Source organism: Hakea prostrata, chromosome 4, assembly GCF_041222555.1.
Source record: "Hakea prostrata isolate BN-2017 chromosome 4, UWA_Hpros_2, whole genome shotgun sequence".
NCBI classification, from domain to species: Eukaryota; Viridiplantae; Streptophyta; class Magnoliopsida; order Proteales; family Proteaceae; genus Hakea; species Hakea prostrata.
The window spans coordinates 35,695,866-35,706,418 of NC_142603.1; positions in this window are offsets into that span (position 1 = coordinate 35,695,866).

Below are 10,553 nucleotides of genomic sequence, written 5' to 3' on the forward strand. Positions count from 1 at the left end.
TTTTTGCTTCTGTCACTTGGATTTTTATAAGTACTGTTGAACTCTCCTTTCTCTGAAATATTGGAATAGTAACTTGTAGTTGTTTGCTTCCAACTGAGGCATTAAGCTTCTTCACGACTTGTCCCGAGTATCTACTCGAGTCACTCCCCTAGCGGAATGCCTTAGAGGTTATGATGCGTTGAGTTCTCCTGAGCCTTTATTCCAGATTGTCTGCCCGAATAGGGTCCCGAATGAAGGTCTTTGAGAAATTCAATCTTATGAGAGCCTTACTTAGACTTTCATGAGAAATGGAGAAATTCTCCCGAGTGGCTACCCGAGTGAGGTCCCGAGTGTGACGCCTTTGAGAAATTTCGACTTATGAGAGCCTTTCTTAGACTTTCATGAGAAGTGGAGAAATTCTCCCGAGTGGCTACCCGAGTGAGGTCCCGAGTGTGACGCCTTTGAGAAATTCCATCTTATGAGAGCCTTTCTTAGACTTTTATGAGAAGTGGAGAAATTCTCCCGAGTGGCTACCGAGTGAGGTCCCGAGTGTGACGCCTTTGAGAAATTCCATATTATGAGAACCTTTCTTAGACTTTCATGAGAAGTGGAGAAATTCTCCCGAGTGAGGTCCCGAGTGTGATGCCTTTGAGAAATTCCATCTTATGAGAGCCTTACTTAGACTTTCATGAGAAATGGAGAAATTCTCCCGAGTGAGGTCCCGAGTGTGACGCCTTTGAGAAATTCCATATTATGAGAGCCTTTCTTAGACTTTCATGAGAAGTGGAGAAATTCTCCCGAGTGAGGTCCCGAGTGTGACACCTTTGAGAAATTCCATCTTATGAGAGCCTTACTTAGACTTTCATGAGAAATGGAGAAATTCTCCCGAGTGAGGTCCCGAGTGTGATGCCTTTGAGAAATTCCGTCTTATGAGAGCCTTTCTTAGACCTTCATCAGAGGTGGGGAAATTCTCCCGAATGGCTACCCGGGTGAGGTCCCGAGTGTAATGCCTTTGAACTCTCTTGGGTTCTTCGTTGATTTGAAGGGTGCTCCTGGGTCTTAAGCTTGTTAAGAACTCTCTTGGGTTCTTGTTAAGAGGTGGGGAAATTCTCCCGAATGGCTACCCGAGTGAGGTCCCGAGTGTAACGCCTTTGAACTCTCTTAGGTTCTTCGTTGATTTGAAGAGCGCTCCTGGGTTCTTCTCAAGAACGCTCTCGGGTTCTTGAACTTGTCAAGAACTCTCTTGGGTTCTTCGTTGATACGAAGAGCGCTCCTGGGTTCTTAAACTTGTTAAGAACTCTCCCGAGCTCTTCTTAAGAACGCTCTCGGGTTCTTGAACTTGTCAAGAACTCTCTTGGGTTCTTCGTTGATATGAAGAGCGCTCCTGGGTTCTTAAACTTGTTAAGAACTCTCCTGGGCTCTTCTTAAGAGGTGGGGAAATTCTCCCGAATGGCTACCCTAGTGAGGTCCCGAGGAGGTCCCGAGTGTAACGCCTTTGAACTCTCTTAGGTTCTTCATTGATTTGAAGAGCGCTCCTGGGTTCTTAAGCTTGTTAAGAACTCTCCTGGGCTCTTCTCAAGAACGCTCTAGGGTTCTTGAACTTGTCAAGAACTCTCTTGGGTTCTTCGTTGATACGAAGAGCACTCCTGGGTTCTTAAACTTGTTAAGAACTCTCCTGGGCTCTTCTTAAGAACGCTCTCGGGTTCTTGAACTTGTCAAGAACTCTCTTGGGTTCTTCGTTGATTTGAAGAGCGCTCCTGGGTTCTTAAACTTGTTAAGAACTCTCTTGGGCTCTTCTTAAGAACGCTCTCGGGTTCTTGAACTTGTCAAGAACTCTCTTGGGTTCTTTTGAAGAAATGCTTGTGTCTTCTTCGCTATAACTTTCTTTTCAAGAAAAAGAATGTCAAAAATGGAGACGTAGACTTTATTGAGAATCAAATGGTCTTTCGACTTGCTTGCAAACGCTACATATCTGGACTAATTCTACTAATAGAATTTTCGAAGATTCATGGAATTCCAAGTTCGATCGATTGTCTCGCCCGTGGCTAAGCTTTTTAGCTTGTATGTCCCTGGTTTCGTCTCTTGTTCGACGAGATATGGCCCTTCCCATGTGGGTGAGAGCTTGCCTTGGTTTCTTGGGTCTAATGTCACAACTTTGCTGAGCACTAAGTCACCCACACGATGTCTTCTATTTTTTACCCGAGCATTGAAGTATCCAACTACTCGGTTCTGATATCTGTGATTTCGGTGTTCTGACATGCTCCGCACTTCATCTATTAGATCAAGATTGCTCTTCAAGCCTTCTTCATTTGCTTCTTCATTGAAGTCTGTATATCTCTTTGATTCTGCCAATACCTCCACCGGGACAAGTGCTTCTGTGCCGTAGGCTAGCCGAAAAGGTGTTTCTCCCGTAGGAGTTCTGGCCGTGGTGCGATATGACCAAAGGACGCTTGGTAGTTCTTCAACCCATTTGGCTCGACTTGTCTCCAAACGCTTCTTAATCCCATCCAAAAGCGTCCGATTGGTTATCTCAACTTGCCCATTGCTCTGTGGATACGCCACGGATGTTCTATGCTCGATGTGATATCTTTCACAAAAATTCTTGAAGCCGGCTCCGATAAATTGCTTTCCATTGTCGGTCACAAGGATCTTTGGAATTCCAAATCTGTAGATGATCCTTTCTTGAAAGAACTTCTCCATTTGTTTCTCAGTAATGGATGAGAGAGTTTCAGCTTCCACCCACTTAGTGAAATAGTCGATTGCCACGATCAAATATTTTCTATTGTTGGCGGCCTTAGGGAGCTTTCCCACCAGATCCATTCCCCACATGGCGAAGGAAATCGGACTGGAGACAAATGTAAGAGGGACAGCCGGAGTCTTCGAAACAGATGCATGAAGTTGACATTGCTTGCATTTTCTGACATAGTCCACGGCATCTTTCTGAATAGTCGGCCAATAAAGGCCTTGGCATATTATTTTATGGGCCAAAGCCTGACCTCCCATATGTGCTCCACATATTCCTTCGTGTACCTCGGCTAAGGCATATTATGCTTGAGAAGGGCCAACACACTTTAAGAGAGGTTGTGTGACCGATCTTTTATAGAGTTGATCTTCTATGATGGTGAACTTCACGGCTTGATTTTTAACTGCCTTAGCCTCCTTGACGTCTTCTGGAAGGATATCATTCTTCAAATATGATATTATTGGGTTCAACCAACTAGGCTCTTCTTCAATATCCATCGCCTCGACTTCCCTAATGCTAGGAATTTCCAACTGTTCAATATAAACGGCTGAGCCTAAGGTTGAGTACTTGGATAAAGCCAACTTGGATAACTCGTCGGCTAATTCATTTTCCTTTCTCGGAATTTGCTTTATTTCAAGATGATCGAAATAATGGTGACAATCGTCAATTTTGGCCAAGTAATTTGCCATTCTTGTTTCCTTTGCCTCGTATACGCCGCGAACTTGATTCACGATCATCTGAGAATCGCTTCGGACTTCCAATTCTCGGACTCTTAGGGCTCGGGCAAGTCTTAGTCCTGCAAGAAGGGCTTCGTACTCGGCCTCATTATTAGAGGCTTTGAAGTTGAATCTTAAAGCATAATGAATAGTGAATCCATCCGGGCTGATTAGCATTAACCCTGCTCCACTCCCCGAAGAGTTGCTCGAGCCGTCAACATATAAAGTCCATAACTCCTGACCGGGTGGATCTTCTTCTCCTGAACTGGGCATGCTATTCTCAAGAACAAAGTCGGCTAAAACTTGTCCTTTTATAGCTGGACTAGTTCTGTACTCGATTTGGTATTCGCTTAACTCAATGGCCCATGTTACCATTCTTCCTGCTAAGTCTGGTTTCTGTAGTATTTTCTTCAACGGGAAGTTGGTCAAGACTACAATTGGATGAGCTTGGAAGTATGGTCTGAGTTTCCGAGATGCGACTACAAGGGCTAAAGCTTGTTTGTCCACATCCGGATATCGCGTCTCGGCATCTACTAGAACATGACTTATGAAATAAATAGGGTTTTGCGAAGTACCTTCTTCTTTTACTAACACCGCGCTTACTGCCGCTGGAGAAATGGCTAAGTATGTGAATAATTGTTCTCCCGTTGAAGTTCGGGCTAAGAGAGGTGGAGTCCCGAGCTTCTCCTTTAACTTCTCAAACGCTTTCTGACATTCATCTGTCCAGAGTGTATCCTTTGCCTTCCCGAGGTCTTTAAGAGCCTTGAAGAAAGGCAAACATTTCTCACCCGATCTAGAAATGAATTTGTTTAAGGCTGCTACTCTTCCGGTTAAGCATTGAATATCCCTAACCGTCTTTAGCGATTCCATCTCGAGCAAGGCTTTGATTTTTTCTGGGTTGGCCTCGATTCCTCGTTGGGATACCATAAATCCAAGGAATTTTCCGGAAGAAACTCCGAACGCGCACTTCTTCGGATTTAGCCTCATCTGATATGTTCTTAAAGTATCAAAGACTTCTTCAAGATCTTCCAGATGACTTCTTCGGACAATATTCTTTATGAACATATCATCCACATATACTTCCATATTTCTTCCTATTTGGTCTTTGAAGACTTTGTTTACCATTCTTTGATAAGTGGCCCTAGCGTTCTTCAACCTGAAGGGCATTACTTTATAGAAGTAACTTTCTCGATCTGTCATGAAGGATGTATCCCGTTCGTCCTTGGGATTCATCATAATCTGATTGTATCCCGAGTAAGCGTCCATGAAGCTCAATACTTCATGTTATGTTGTGGCGTCGATCAAAAGGTCGATCCGGGGAAGTGGATAGCAATCTTTTGGGCATGCTTTATTCAAGTCTGTGTAATCCGTACACATTCTCCATTTGCCGTTGGCTTTCTTCACCATTACTACATTCGCCAACCAAGTTGGGCATTCTATTGGTTTGATGAAACCCGATTGCTCTAGCTTCTCCACTTCGGTTTTGATGGCAGCATGTTTCTCGAGCGAAAAATTCCTTCTTTTTTGGATCATTGGAATTGCATCGTCCCTGATCCATAAGCTGTGTTCTGCAACTCTTCGATCTATTCCGGGCATGTCTTCGGCGGACCATGCGAATACATCTAGGTTGTTCTGGAGAAACTCGGTCAGTTCTTCCTTGAATTCTGTAGGTTGTTCTGAACCGATCATAGTCCCTCTCTCGGGAAGATCTGGATGAAGTTGAATTCGCTCAAGCTTTTCAACAGGTTCGGCTCTCTGCATAGCTTCTTCATCCCGGTCATCCCGAATTTCATTACTCATTGTATTGCCCGATCTCTCGGTTCTTCTGACTTTCTTGAGATAATTCACATAACATTGTCTGGAGAGTCGCTGATCAGAAGAGCACTCCCTGACTCTACTGTGGTTGGAAACTTCAACTTCATATGTGTTGGAGAAACCACCGCCCCTAAGGCGTTAAGAGTTGGCCTCCCGAGTAAGATGTTGTAAGCTGAAAGGTCCCGACCCACCATGAATGTTGCTTGAACGACTACATCCTGAGGAGAGGTCCCGATCCTTAGATCCAATTGGATGGTCCCTTCGGATATGGCGGACGACCTGGTGAACCCATATAAGTGAGTCCTGCATGGAGTCATCATCTCGTCCTCAAACTTCAATTTCTTAAATGCTTCATAAGATGGTAAGTCGGCGGAAGATCCCGTGTCTACAAGAACATGGTGAACTTCCCGATTTGCCAATTTCACTTTGATAACTATAGCATCGTTATGAGGAGAAGTGACGCCCTTGAGATCTTCGTCGGTGAAGGTTATTGGATCTGGGCATAAGTCGTTTCTTCGTTTTCTTGGCAACTGCATCGATCCAACGAACCGTGCCTTTTGCTTTGCCTTCTTAATGGATTCTTCCGTCGGATTTCCCAAAACAATGTAAATGGGGGAAAATTCTCGAGTGTCGGGTCTCTTCTCGGGATTCTTGTCTACCCTCTCAGGACTTTTGGACCTGAGTCTTTTTGTTGATCTAGGTGGGGACTTCTCTCGATCTTGTCGCTTCTTCTGAAGATACTTTTCAAGATGCCCTTCTTGGATGAGTTTCTCGATCTCGATCCTTAGATTTCTACACTCATCCGTATGGTGGCCGTAGTCTTTGTGAAAGCGGCAATACTTTGTCATATTCCTATCTTCGGGTCGGGCTCTTATCTTGCCCGGCCACTTCAAGTTTTCTTTATCTCTGATCTGTAATAGAATTTCTGACCTCTTAGTATTAAGAGGTGTAAAGTCTCCATTGGCAAGTCTTTCTTTCCAACCTCCCTTTTTGTCATCTCTTGCCCGAGCATTTGAATTCTGACCTCTTTCTCCATAATTCTTCTTTTCCTTTACGCCTCTCGTAGACTCTTCTCGGGCTTCGATAACTTCTGCAACTGTTGCTTGTTTTTGGCATTTCTTAAGAAGTGCTCCATAAGTCTTTGGCTTATCTTGGAGCAATACCTCAAGCAAACGTGTTTGGGTTATTCCACTCCAGATTGCATTGTACGCCACCGTGTCATCCAACTCTTCTACCTTGATAGCCACTTTATCGAATCTTAGAAGGTAGTCCCGAACGGACTCATTCGGTCTCTGCCTAATGGCAAAAAGGCTATCTGTTGTCTTCTTACTCCCGATGCAACTTCGGAATCGGGCAATAAATTTTCTCCCAAGCTCTCGAAAGTTTCTGATGGATCTTGGCTGTAGGCTAGAAAACCACTTTATTGCCGGGCCTTTGAGAGATAGTTCGGCATAATAGCTCATCTTCTCGGCCAATAACAGCCATGACCGATTTAAAATAACTAATATGTTCTCGAGGATTAGACTTACCTTCGTAGGGAGTAAACGTTGGCATGATGAAGTTGGGTGGAAGAGGTGCTCTCATGACTACCTCTGCGAAAGGCTCTCGGTCAACAACGTCATAGTCATCGTCTAGGTCCCGATCATCAAGCCTTCTCTCCATGGCATCTAATCTTCTCCCGAGACCATGCGCCTCTTGACGTTCTTGCGGAGACCGAACACTTCCAAGATCAGAATATTGGGAAGTTGGTCCATGAGAAGATCCATACTGACTGACCGATCCTCTCGGGTCATTAGATCTGGAATGGCATCTTCCGTGGCTTTCGCCTTCTTGTTCCCGATCTCTTTCATTTCTGCGCCCTTTTCTGGGTAAATCCTGAGTTTGCCTAAGCCCAGCCAAACGATTGAAAACACTTCCCCTCGTCCGATCTCCTTGGGGAAGTGGTTCTCCAATACGAACTCCTTGAGATCTTTCTCCAACTCATTCGGCTGGTTGTCTTGGTATTCTAGGATTTCTCCTTTCTTCATTCACCGGACGTTGCCTATCCCGAGTCTGTCGGACGGCCTCACGCCTTCGTCCTTCTTGGGAATTTTTGGGGGGTCCATATGGTATCCCGACTTGATGGACTAAGCCACGAACTACTCCTTGGAGTTCCAACATTTGTTGTTGGACTTCTCTTTGCATATTCTGCAAAACGGCTACTGTTGCTGGAATAGGAGATTGACTTGAACCTCCCTCTCCAAATGGAGTTGGAATAGTTAACGGAGGAATCTCTGGAACTCCTTATTGACCTTCCTCTGAAATAGGAATTTGTCGATCTGGAGAAGGGAGAGTTTGTTCTTCAACACGTCCGTTTTCTATCTCCCTTTCTCTCGCTCGAGTGAGAATTTGAGAACTTGTCACTTGAGGTGTGGTACGTCTCGTCATGACTTTTTGTGACGTTTCCCACAGACGACGCCAATTTGTTGCATCTAGAACTTCTTCGAGGGCCGGATGTTGAGATGACCTCCTTAAGAGCTCTCCAGCCAAGTGGAATAACTGGGATGCCTGCACACACAAAGAAAGCAAGAACAGTCCGGCCTAGTTTTGGCCGGGGAACCGCCTCCGACGCCCAAGTCAGCCTAGGCAACAATAAGGGTTCTTGAGAGACTTCTCAAGAACGTAATGAGTAATTACTCAGATGAAGTTCTCGTACCTTTCTCCATGTAGGAGGTGGGTTTATATAGAGGTTACCTGGAGGCGGCGATTCCTTAGGTTTCGGATCGATAGTTGAGGAGTGAGTGGAGTAGTGGAATAACGGCTCCTCCTTTGTCGCAGATAGAGCCATTATCTTGCTGACTCTTCTCCCCCATTCTCGAAACAGAAATGCTGGGTGTTTATGCGTAACTAACTCTTCTTGACTTGGTCAAAAGAGTCTTCTGAGAACTGCTTGAGTTGGATATATATCTTTCCCGAGTGAGGCATTCGGGAACCTTCTCCAACGAAGAGATGAGCCTGCCTAAGGGGGTATATCTCTCCCGAGTGAGGCAGTCGGGACCTTTGAGGAGGGAGAGATACATCTTCCCGAGAGGGGTGTGTATCTCTCCCGAGGGGGGGGTAGTCGGGACCCTTATTCTCCACAACAGGAAGAAAAGTCATTGGTTGTAAATGGGTATACAAACTCAAGAGAGGGGTGGATGGCAAAGTGGAAAGGTATAGGGCAAGGTTTGTTGCCCAAGGCTTTGCACAAAAGGAAGGTATAGATTTTTTTGAAATTTTTTCCCCGGTTATGAAGTTGGTGACAATTAGGTTGGTGCTTGGACTTGTTGCTATGCATGACTTGGAGCTTGAACAAATGGATGTGAAAAGAATGTTTTTACATGGTGATTGTTTGTGAAATTTAAAAGTAACCGCAAGCGCACGGTATCGTGTAGCTAACAGGTCGATCTCAGGGAGATATGCCACTTAGAATTGAACTTCTTAATAGTAATGCGAGAGTGGAATGATTCAATTTTTGTTAACTAATTAACTAAATTAACGATCCTAATCTATACTTCTAATGCAATCGAATTGAAACGAAAAATAAATTAAACACAATCAATGCATAAATAAAAGACAGGAAAAAATGCGAACAATAAAAATAAAAGGAAAAGGGAAGTGATCCGAGTGTCAGCTCTAGATCGAGGGAAGGGGAGTATAATAATAATGACTTTGACCGTGGACCCTTTGCCGTAGCTTACAGTCCACCGATTGGGGGAATGGATATTAAAGAAAAAAAACAGTGCAGAAAGTAAATAACATAAAGTAAATAACAAAGCAATAAACAAAGCAATAAAAGGAAAATAAAGCCTTAACCAAAGAGAGGCACAACTGTAGGCATCTCTGATCAAGGATCCAGGGGATGGGAGAACAATAAATAAATACTGAAAGTAAATAACAAAAAGTAAATTGCAAAAAGTAAAAAGGAAACCTTAACCAAAGAGAGGCACGACTGTAGGCATCTCTGATCAAGGATCCAGGGGATGGGAGAACAATAAATAAATGCTAAAAGTAAATCCTAAATTAAGAATATGGAGGGGTAGATAGAAGCGGGAATGGAGGGAGGAGAGAAGATTAATAAAGAAGGTTACTTACTTGCGAATTGAACAAACGATTCGAATCTCAACCAACCCTAACAACCAGATCTAGATCTAGAATGATCTAAATCTGCAATTGCTAGACCCGGAGAAAAACGAATCAAAAAACTTGAAACTTGAACTTGAATTGCATTACATAAAAAAATTATACCTAAACATTCAATCTAGAAATTAAAATCTCACAAATGCAAGCAAAGAAAACTAAAGAAAGCTAAATAAAATGAAGAGAGAAGAAAGAATGCTTCTACTAAGCTCTAGAACCCCTTCTCCTTTGATGGAGTATGCTCTCCTTTTATAGAGTTTACATGAGATATGAAGCACGGCTGAATTTGAATAAAACTCAGGATTTCTATCTGACTCAACCAATTAGGGTTTTGACGTACTAATCGCGCCAACTTAGAGAGATCAGATGCATAATTCCACCGTTGGATTTGAGTTTTAAGTAGTCATGAAGGTCTCCTCCAAAATTCAGCACGATCAGACATTGGATGACTGTTTGATGAAGGGTTTGATCGAAACTGCACAGAGGCATTAAAAAACGGAATTTTTCCTCTTTTTCTTTCTGAATATAATTCTTTTTCCTCTTTTTCTTTCTTTAATTAAATCCAAGATAGGAAATAAGATATTGTGGTATGCAAGGACTCTTTTCCATTTGGACTCTCTCAATAATATCTCTGTAGATCAAATTTGCCTTCTTTTTCTCTTCAATATTTCGGAGTTGGCCCATAATCACACATCTCTAGCCCACCATGCTCCAGATCAGACCCATTTTCGCATTTGAGAATTTGAATGGACTTCTTGACGTGTAAAATAACATGATTCAAGCCCAAAACTCCAAATATTTGCTTAAATCTTGAAAAGTCCTAAATCTGCAAAAACAACATAAAACCCAAGGTAACTCCACTCTAAGTGTATAAAATGCATGCTTTATGCCCTAAGATTTCACACATAAATGTGCTCATCAGTGATCTTCTTGAAGAAGTGTACATGAGGCAACCGGAAGGATTTGTTGAGAAAGGCAAAAGGAAGCTTATGTGCAAGTTGAGGAAGTCTTTATATATACTTAAACAAGCTTCAAGACAATGGTACAAAACTTTTGACTCCTTCATTTTAAGTCTTGGTTACAAAAGAAGTGAATATGATCATTGTTTATACATTAAGTTCTTTGATGATGGTTCATATGTG